This window comes from Molothrus ater, chromosome 8, assembly GCF_012460135.2.
Source record: "Molothrus ater isolate BHLD 08-10-18 breed brown headed cowbird chromosome 8, BPBGC_Mater_1.1, whole genome shotgun sequence".
NCBI classification, from domain to species: Eukaryota; Metazoa; Chordata; class Aves; order Passeriformes; family Icteridae; genus Molothrus; species Molothrus ater.
This window is the reverse complement of record NC_050485.2, coordinates 19,814,022-19,823,481: the sequence shown is the minus strand read 5'-3', so window position 1 is coordinate 19,823,481 and position 9,460 is coordinate 19,814,022. Positions and strand designations below refer to the sequence as shown.

The window sequence follows — 9,460 nt, the reverse complement described above, 5'->3', positions numbered from 1 at the left end:
GGCCAGCGGTTCCCGCTGCCGCACTTGCGGGGGGCTCCACAGTGCCTGCCGAGAGCGCGGGGCTGCCCCGGGCAGGACAAGGAGGAGCTGCCGCATCCCATCTGCCTCGCGTGCAGGGGATGATCCTAGCGACCGTCCCGAGGGGCAGCCATCCGGTGGGTGAAAGCCGCTCTCCACCACCGAGGAGGGGCGGTCCCGGGGCAACCCTCCCGGGCGGCCCCGCGCCCTCAGTCCGCGGCTGACTGAGCCGGCGGCCCTGCCCCGCAGCCCCTCCCCAGCTCTCCCTGTCCCTCCCGGGCCCGGCGGGGCGGTGCGCGCCCGCAGCCCCCGCCCCCGGCCCGCCGGGGAAGGCGCCTCGCTCGCTCCGCTGCCCCGGGCAGCGGCGGCCGTGGAGCCCTGGCGAGGCGGGGGCGGCCCCGTCCTGCAGAGCGCTCCGCCGCCGCGGCCCCGCCGCCGCTGGAGTCACCGCCGAACCGAGGAGGAGGACGAGATACCGGGGGGACGCTGAAAGGTGCGTCCCCTGCACACCCCCGCCCGCTCTCACGGGCTCTTTCCCTGACTCCTGAGCGTGGTTGGCCCTCCTCGGGGGCTCTCTGGGGCCCCCACGGCTCTCGTGGCCCCGGGGGCTTGCCGAGGGCTGCCCGGCCGCTGCGGCCGTGCCCTCGGGGGGCACGGGGGCTCCGCTTTCGGCCATGTTCCGCAGCCCCCGCGCCCTCCCCGCCCGACCTTCGGCTTACGGCTTCTCCCTCTCCCTCTTCCTCTGGCAGAGTTCAAGGAAACCCCAAATGCAAATGAAAATTGGGGTGGGCTACCCTTATCCCACATGCTAGAAATTGTTCTCAATTCATCTCTCGCTTTCTCTCTTCCACTGTACAATGAGTTGTAAGTTTTACGTTAAAGTCTGGCAAAATTTAGTCCCAGATTGGTGCAGTGCATCGGAGATGTGGCGTTGGAAGGAGCCTGTGGCTGTCAGGGACAAGGCGTGCTGTCTGTCTCCCCCTCAGTGGGTCTCTGCTCTTGGGGGTGCTGCAGGCCCTGACACCCAGCGTGAAGGGGCAGTGCATTCCTCCCAGCTCCAGACTTCTCTTTGCCCCACTTGCTGAAGTGTTGTTGAGTTAGAAAGACTCAAAGTCTGCAAACACTTACTGAAGTAGTTTCGCTGAAGTGTTTGTAGGATCAGGACCAAAGTGTCTAGGTGTGATGCTTATCTGTTCTGCTGCACCCTCTTGGGATGCCACCAGCACAGGTGATAAAGGGAAGAGCCTATACAGGTGACTGTGAACTGGGCTTCTTCTGATAAAGGAAATGAAAGAGCTGGATTAAGAGTGGTAGAGAAATGCCTGAAGGATCAGCTGTACTTCAAGGAACAGTAAAATGTTTTGTTTCATAGTGAGGCATTTGTGTAAGAAGCAGAATTGGCCTTCTTGTTGCATTTATTATGCTAAAAGTTTGATTAAAAGTTTTCCAAATATTTCCATCCTCTACATTTGTACGACAAAAGTTTGTAAATATTTCCATCATTTACACTTATATATTTGAAAGAAGATCAGAGAACCTGTCAATTATGAAGCAGCCTCTTAGTAATCATTGCAGAGCAGTGACTATTATGTAGTTTAAGAAGTCATATTTTTCCAGCTACATATAATCATCTTTGATCTGTGCTATCACATCCCTTAAAAAGTCAATGGCAAACAACCAATCTCTGTGATCATTACAAAAGCACCGCAACAAATATGCGAGGAGTGAAACATACAAGGTGAAACGTGAGACAGACACTGGTTTGTGTAGTAGGAAGTGCTCAAGAGAAACTCACAAGACATAATGGACATGTATGCCCATCTGCACAAATTTGCAGGGGATTTCTAAAAGTCTTGCTTTCTTAGTGATCTAAATAGAATTCATTCTTGCCAAATTGAGGTAGTAATCTCAGATGCTGTAATGAGTTCATTTCTGTTTTCATACATGGTAAAAAGTTTGTTATTTAGACTTTGTGACTGTAGACGAGGCAGTGCAGTTCCTGTCCTCCCAGTTAACATTAATTTAATGTGATGCATTTTTTGCAATAAAAGTGTGATGTTCAAACCAGGGTTCCAAGACATTAAAAAGGAAAAGAAATACCACAAGGTAAAACTTTCAGATCAAGAAATATGGAAGCCCTTCTGCAGAATAACGAATTTCTCAAAACTGTGTTAAACATAGAGCAAGTTCATAGAGATGATAAGGTAATTTGAGATTTGGGAGATTTGTAATATGAGAAAAAGAAATTCTCTGTATTTAGGTTATCCAAAAGAATGTAATGAAACAATTTGAGCACTACTTGTAAGTATTCATAGAAGTATTTCTTTTTTCAAAGGGCTGTTTTATTTAAGAGAAACATGGATGTTAAGATCGTCTAGTGACTAGAACCTGCATGGAAATCCAATATAGGACAAGGCCCATATTGAAAAGTGACAGCTGTGACTGTTCATGAAAGATTGTAGATTTATAACCACTGGAAACATTTTGCTTAAGTTAGCAGCTCTTCCTTCTTTTTGGAGAAAAGCAGCTATAATTTACCAATAGTTCTGGATTTGAAATGAGAATTAGTTAGAGAAAACTTCAGTTATTAAGGAGGCAAAAAGTAATTAATCTATTATTTCATTAGAGGGCCATGATTTGCATAGGGATTTTTTAAATTAAAAATTAAACTAAGGGTTTTTTTAAGTGATCATCTTAATTTATGTGCGTATTTACAAAAGCATTTCTTCAGGAGTGTTTTCTTATAAAACACTGATAACCACACTTCAGAACTTGGGTTGTGATTTTGTTTCTTGTTTCTACAACACTTAGTACAAAACAGATTCTGGGTCATGTCTGACTCTTAAATTTTATAAATGACAATGATACGTGTTATTAGCAATAATTCACATCTCTTTTTTTGTTTGTTTTATATACTTCTTGAAAATACCAGTAACTGAAAGGTTGGAACAAATCATGGAGTTCCCTGGGTGGACAGACTTACTCTCATGCCTGTTCACAATGCAGCCATTGATGGTTTCAGTGAGCAATGGCTATGATTTGATTGTGCAGACAGCAGGTTAATAGCTCTCTGTACCTTTAATATGCAGTCTGATTCATTTGTAAGTAACACTTTTCATCATGTCTCTGTTTTAAAAAGCTGTTAGCATGCTAGCATTAAATCCATGTTTTCCTCAATTTTGTCCCTTCCTGAGCTTTCTTAATCGTTTAGAAGAGAGGTGTTGCTCATGTACTTGAGGACCTACATGACTGAGTACATATTATGTGAGAGCAGTCCAGCTTACTCTGCATGCTGCTTTATTTGTCTTGGCAAACCTATATATATATATATATATCTGCTTATGGGTAGGGTTTTCCATAGTCATGGTACTGCCAGATATTGCTTATATTTCACTCCTTGATGGTTGTATTTCACTCCTTGATTTTTTTGAGCAAGACATCTATCTGCTGAAATAAGGCTTGTGTTTAAGAGCAGAGGATAAAGTGCTGACAGACCTTTTATGAATTTCCTATATTGGGAGTTCTCTAATATTTTTATTCTGTTTCAAGGCACAGAATTTTGGTTTTTACTTGAAACAAAGTTAATTTGTAAGTATGTCAATGTGCGATCCAAGTCCTCTGGTTTCTCATACTCTGTCATGCTGACATCTCTGTGCAAGACATAATTAATGTCACTGATTTTAAACTAGGCCATCCACAATACTTTCTTCTTAACTGCCCAGTCATTCATAAATAATCCAACATGTTCAAGCAAGAGCTCGATGTGGCAGCACCTACTGAAACCTGGTAACAAGAGCTGAGAGGAACGAGCTCAGCTCCCCACCAGAATTATCCTTCTTCCAGAGCCCGCTACATTGCTCCAGTTTATCAAGTGTCAGTGTAATACCAGCTCTTTCAGTAAATGATTTAGAGCAGCAGGGACACAAACCTTGTGGAGTATGTGACATGCCCCATGGAGCTGCCTCCTGCATTCTTTACATCCAAAACCTGTGTGTACTTGGCTTAGCATTGGTGGTAGAGACAGTGCAGGCTTGAGTCCTTTAGGAGGAGGTATCTGTGGGCCAGTATAGGTACTTGACATTTTACAGTGGTCTGAGGCATATCATTAGGTTTTAAATAGGCTGTCCACTGTGGGATACTTTTTATTCTACATCAGTAAGTAATATTTAATAACTTGTTACAACATTTTCAGTGCTGCCTCCTCATTTAAAAAAAATGACTATACTATTGTATTTGTCAGTTGTAACATTTCATAAGTAATTTAAAAATTAAATGCTCAGGCATTTTTAGTGTTCTTTATGTTACTTATTTCAATGTTTTAAATGAGACACAAAAAAGTAGAAACACTGAGAGCAAAGTTGAAGCTACCATTTGAAAATATTTTTGGGGTAATGGTTTTATTCTGTTAGCATGCACAAGTGCTGCATAACTTGCATCTAATAATAGTGTGTTTTCTTAAACAGATGACTCTCCAGTTGCGTTGACCTTGCCTTGTGTAGTAGGACCTTGCTGTCTGCTGTTTCAGACAATGCTCTGATGTGAGATCTCTCCTCCCACAGTATTTTTCTCTGTCTGTGCTACAGCATACAGCAAGAATGCTGCTGCAGTGATCTTTGGTATTTGAGGTTTTTGTTACACTGCATCTTCTTTCAAACATTTTCATAATGCATTCCTTTACTCCAAGTACAAAACTCTGTTGCTTGGATTAGGTTAATTTCTTTCTGTAGTGGTACAAATACCTTTCAGCAGTGTTTTGGGGAAAACCAACTTGGTTTCCCTTTGGAATTTAGCAAGATAAAAAGGGATCATACCAGATCAGCTACTGCTCTGTGCATTACAGACAGTTCACATCAAAGAACAACCTGTAGATTTCTTCTCAAGGAACTTTCTTGATGTGAATGCCTCCTTTTTAATTCCTTTAAAGTTTTGGATTTTTAGCTATGTACCAAATTGCAAGGGAAAAAGAAAACACAGTGTTGTAATATCCGGGCTGGTTTGCATTTTGAAGATGGTATTCTGCTTCTGTTCTAATTCTAGGTAATTTTCATACTCTGACATTTTTCAAAGATGTATTTTCAACTAGTTAGCTATTGTTCAATGTGGACAAGTATGTTAAAATGCATTTATATGAGATTGTTGCCCATTGGTGGGCAATTTCTAATAATTGGATAGTATTTTCCTAACTTTTTCTAGAGTCACACTTCCGGTGACTTTCAAGTGTGTCAGATGTTCTGTGAGTACATGCATTGTTTCTACTGAAAGCAGTGGGAAAATAACCTCATTGTAGGTACTTCTTGTGAAAGCTTTGAGTTTCTGATCACTCGGTGTGCACCCATTTTAGTTCAGCACACTTAGGGAAGCAGTGAACATAGAGGAGTATCTCTGTAAGTCTGGAAGCCCCTGGATATCTGACTGCAGGAGGGGCTGGCAAACAGGCTGAGTCCCTGCTTGGGTGTAGAGTTCATATTCACTCCTTAGCTGTGCCACAGCCCATGGTTTTGGAACATATTCCGTGGCAGTGGTGTCAAAGAAGACCAGGCAGATAATGCTTCTTGAAGTCTTTTGTGTTATGGTACTTCTTCATTTTTTACGTAAAGAATATTTCTTACTATGGCTCCTTTAGAGCCCTTGAAGATTTTCAGTGTAGCATGAATAGTCTATTGTTTGCATTTTTACATCCAAAAATATACAAAAAGGGAAAAATCTTGCATAATTACCTTTGTATTGTTATGATTGTACCTTTTTTGTTAATTTGTGTTTTTTTAATAATCAATTTATGGAATAGACAACGAAAATAGAAACAGTGAAATCAAACAGTTGGACACCTGCTGGAATTACTTTTGTCTTAAGAGCCACTCAGAATGTTGCTGTCATTATTTGAATATACATGTCTTCTCATTCTGTGCTTTTATTCAGAAAAGTATAAGCAAGAAGTTCAACTTCAGTGGTGGTGTTCACTCAGTAGACTTAGAATTGAAATAGGAAGAAATAACAACATAAAATAGATGGTTTCATATGTGTGTCATTTAAAAAAACCTCCTTGACAATACCACTTAGAGGCATTCCTCATATCATTAGCCTGGGTAATTTAAGTATTTTAGTACAATTATAGGGTTTTTTTATTCTGTTTTTTTTGTTGGATGGATTTAGAAAGTAGCTATCAGTATTCCATCATCTTGTGAAATTGTATTAGCTTAGGCCAAGTCCATATAGCATTGGGTGCTGTTGTTTTCATTGTGGTACTTGTTATGCTTTTGTCCCTCTAGTTAAAGCAGATTTCAGAGACTATAGGACTGCAATACATGGTTAAACTAAATTGCACTACTAAACAGGGTTCTTTATTAATTCTTTGTCTTTAGATGTGTCAGGTTGAAGAAGGTGGTTTTTTTACCCAAGCCAAACTAGCCTTCCTGCTATTTAAGCAGAAAACATTTGTAGATAAAAGTCTAAAGTTGACTATTTCTCATTTCCCATTCTTACCTAACTTTTCTAAAAGAGAATAAAGGTTAAATGTATAGGTAGTACCCTGGTATAGGAAGGCTGTGATCATTAAAAATCAAGCTTTAGCAGCCAGTTTCATTGTGGAGAAGGAGTATAATATTAATACTGTTTGTTCTTGTTTGTGTTAAGCAGATATTGTCAACTACCAATCTATTTGTGCAGATTGAATTTGTTTATATATAGTTATGGGAACATTTTGGATTTGCAATAAAGAAAGAATATTCTTGTAAAATGTTAGTTCAGGCCCATGACTAAGAAGGCATTTATGAGTCTCTTAAATTATTCAATGCCTTTTTTTTGTTCTTAGTGGTCAGCTGAAATTTTTTCTTGTCCCAGCAAATTTTGAGTTATGGCAAATGTTTTTTGCTGGATCCCTGTGTCACTCACTATGAACACTTTTTGGAAGAATATTTTGCTTGCTCTGATTATGTTCATGCAGCAAATTCTGTAACTGTCTTAAAACTTCTTATTTCTTTGTAGTAGGAGACATAAGGACTTCAGGGATCAGGGAAAAAAGAGTCTTGTTTAAAATTTTGTAGTTTCATTTGTATAAAGCAATATGATCCCTTGAAAGTCAGTGACATTTTGGATTGTAAATGGTCCTTCTGGTTTACCAGGATAAGGAAGTACTAAAATTTTAGATTAACTTTGGGGGCATTAGAAAAATAATGGGGTAGTTTATGATATTAGTAAATGGATAATATCTACAATTGAGATGTATCTTCACTGTTTTGTCTCATCATTCTGATCCATTCTATGGACATACCAACAAACTGATTTTATTATGAAAAATGTGTTGTCAGCACCGTTTAGAGCATCAAATTCCAAAATCTCCTTTTCCTTCCATGGAACCTTCCTTTTTGTCTTAGAATTATTAAACCATTATTGTTCCCATTTGCATTTTGTTTTTTATAAACAAAAGTTCTGTTTTTAAGGGTCAGATTATGAATAATTATATTACCTTTACAACTAGTAATTATATAATAGTTCAACTAGGGCTTCTGGAAAAACAGTGCCTCTGAGTACATGACTGTAAGAATTGGCAATACCGGGAATTCCCTTCAGAAATTAATTCTTTATACTTTGTGAACTGTGATTCTAGATTTGCAAGCCAGGTTCAGTAGTGGTGTGTAGAAATAAACAGTTCCCTAGACAGCAGGCTATAAAACAGGTCAGTGTTAAAATATGCAGTAACATCTTTCAAATGTCTATTTAGTATTAGACTACTATGCCTGCCTGAATTCTCTTTCAGGATTCAGATTACAGCATTTGTATGGAGTTTTGTTACCTGATAGGTGTAGGAATGTTAGAGATTCACAGACAGTAATGGGTTTTCTGGAGATCTTCACTTCCACCCTCCCAGAAGAGGCAAGTTTGTGTATTCTCTAAAAATTTGTGAATATCATTCTACTTTGCCCAAAGCTTAACTTGATCTTTGTGTCATCCCCTCGTTTTGTTCCACATACTCTTTATTCTGTTATGCAAGTCGATAATGAAAATGTTTGTCCTTAACAGTCAGTTATCTTGTTGGCTAGGCACAGAAATCTGGTTTTGAGGCTAAAATTTCTGCTTTTAGCCTCAAAAGATACTGTACCACAGTTACAACAGTACAGCATAGTATTATCCTTTATAACAGCTTCAGTGCACCCTTGAACTTCATTTCAACTGTGGTGCTTTACAGAAAGCTGCATAGAATTGACCTAGGAGTTAGTGGGAGAGCTGTAAAAATATTTGAGGAAGGTGTGTGCACAGATTTAAAGCAAAGAAAATTGTTTGGTGTGACAGCATTGGAGCTCTGAGGTTGCTGTTGAGAAGAATGGAAAGCCCTGGACAAAAGAAAAAAAAACAACCTTCAATTTCTTGTTCTTGCTTGCATTTGCATTCAGCAAAACTCTTCCATACATTTCTGTGCATTTGAGTCAAAGAAATCAGTGGATAATTAAAAAAAAAAAAGCCTTTGTGTCCTGGTTTTCCCGCCTTAGCCATTTTGCTTACAATAAAGCTCTATTCTGTGAGCAACCATATGCATCCCAATAAAGGTTTTAAAGTTTGAATTGAGACAGAGACTGTCTCAGCTTTTGGCCAGCAAATGCAAAGAAAGTTGGCCATGTTCCCTCTATTTGCCAGAAAAGCATGAAAGCTGGGGCCCCTCCTCTGTCAGAGAGAAAGGGAAGCTCTGACCTTTCTGCATACAGATTTTTGGAAGTATTGGTCCTTGACATATTATTGGTATGACTTGTCTGTCTCTTTCTTGCTTGATGTGACCCAAAGCCCCTGAGACAAGATCTCTTATCTACAATGAACTTGTATATATTAACCTGGGCTTTTTTCTCTGATTATCAGTTTGGTGGTACTTTTTTCTCTTCTAGCTGCAGTCCTAAATATCAACAATTAATTCCATGTCTACAGAATTACAGTTTTTTTGCATGTGGCTTGTCTCTCATGCTACTAAATCTAAAGACCTAATTGCTTACATTTCAATATTTGATGTACGTATGAGTATGTAATTAAAAAAGCATAGGTATTGTACTATTTATTGCATGTTTTTGTGTAGGCATTTCTAGTACTTGATTTTCTTGTATTCAGGGCTTTGCAACTTTCAGTATTCCAATAATCTGACAATCCCTTGAATGATGTATGACTATATAAAATAAGAATCTTAAGTTATGAAGGAGATTATCCATAAAATTTAGACTATTTTTAATGTGTTCTGTTCTGGTTCAAAAATAAATAATTATTGTAAAATATTTGAACTTAAAATATGAAAATATATTTTAATATTAAAATATTAAAAGTCAGAATATGGGGTTTATAATTAGTACATAATAATATCTCTTGCACATTTTTTTTACCATAACTGTACCTGAGAATATGTATATGTTGCTGTGTAACTTTTTTCTGGTGAGTGAATCATGGAAACTAAGTTTTTTGTTTTTATGGT

At 39.2% G+C, this 9,460-nt stretch overlaps 1 protein-coding gene across 1 annotated transcript in view; it reads left to right on the top strand.

Annotated features, from left to right (window-relative positions):
- Positions 1–404: 404 nt before the first annotated feature.
- PLCE1 (phospholipase C epsilon 1) overlaps positions 405–9,460 on the top strand; it is a 139,360-nt gene continuing 130,304 nt past the window's right edge. Inside the window, exon 1 of the mRNA XM_054515605.1 lies at positions 405–511. The gene's annotated coding sequence lies outside the window, so the exon portion shown is untranslated. The remainder of the gene's footprint in view (positions 512–9,460) is intronic.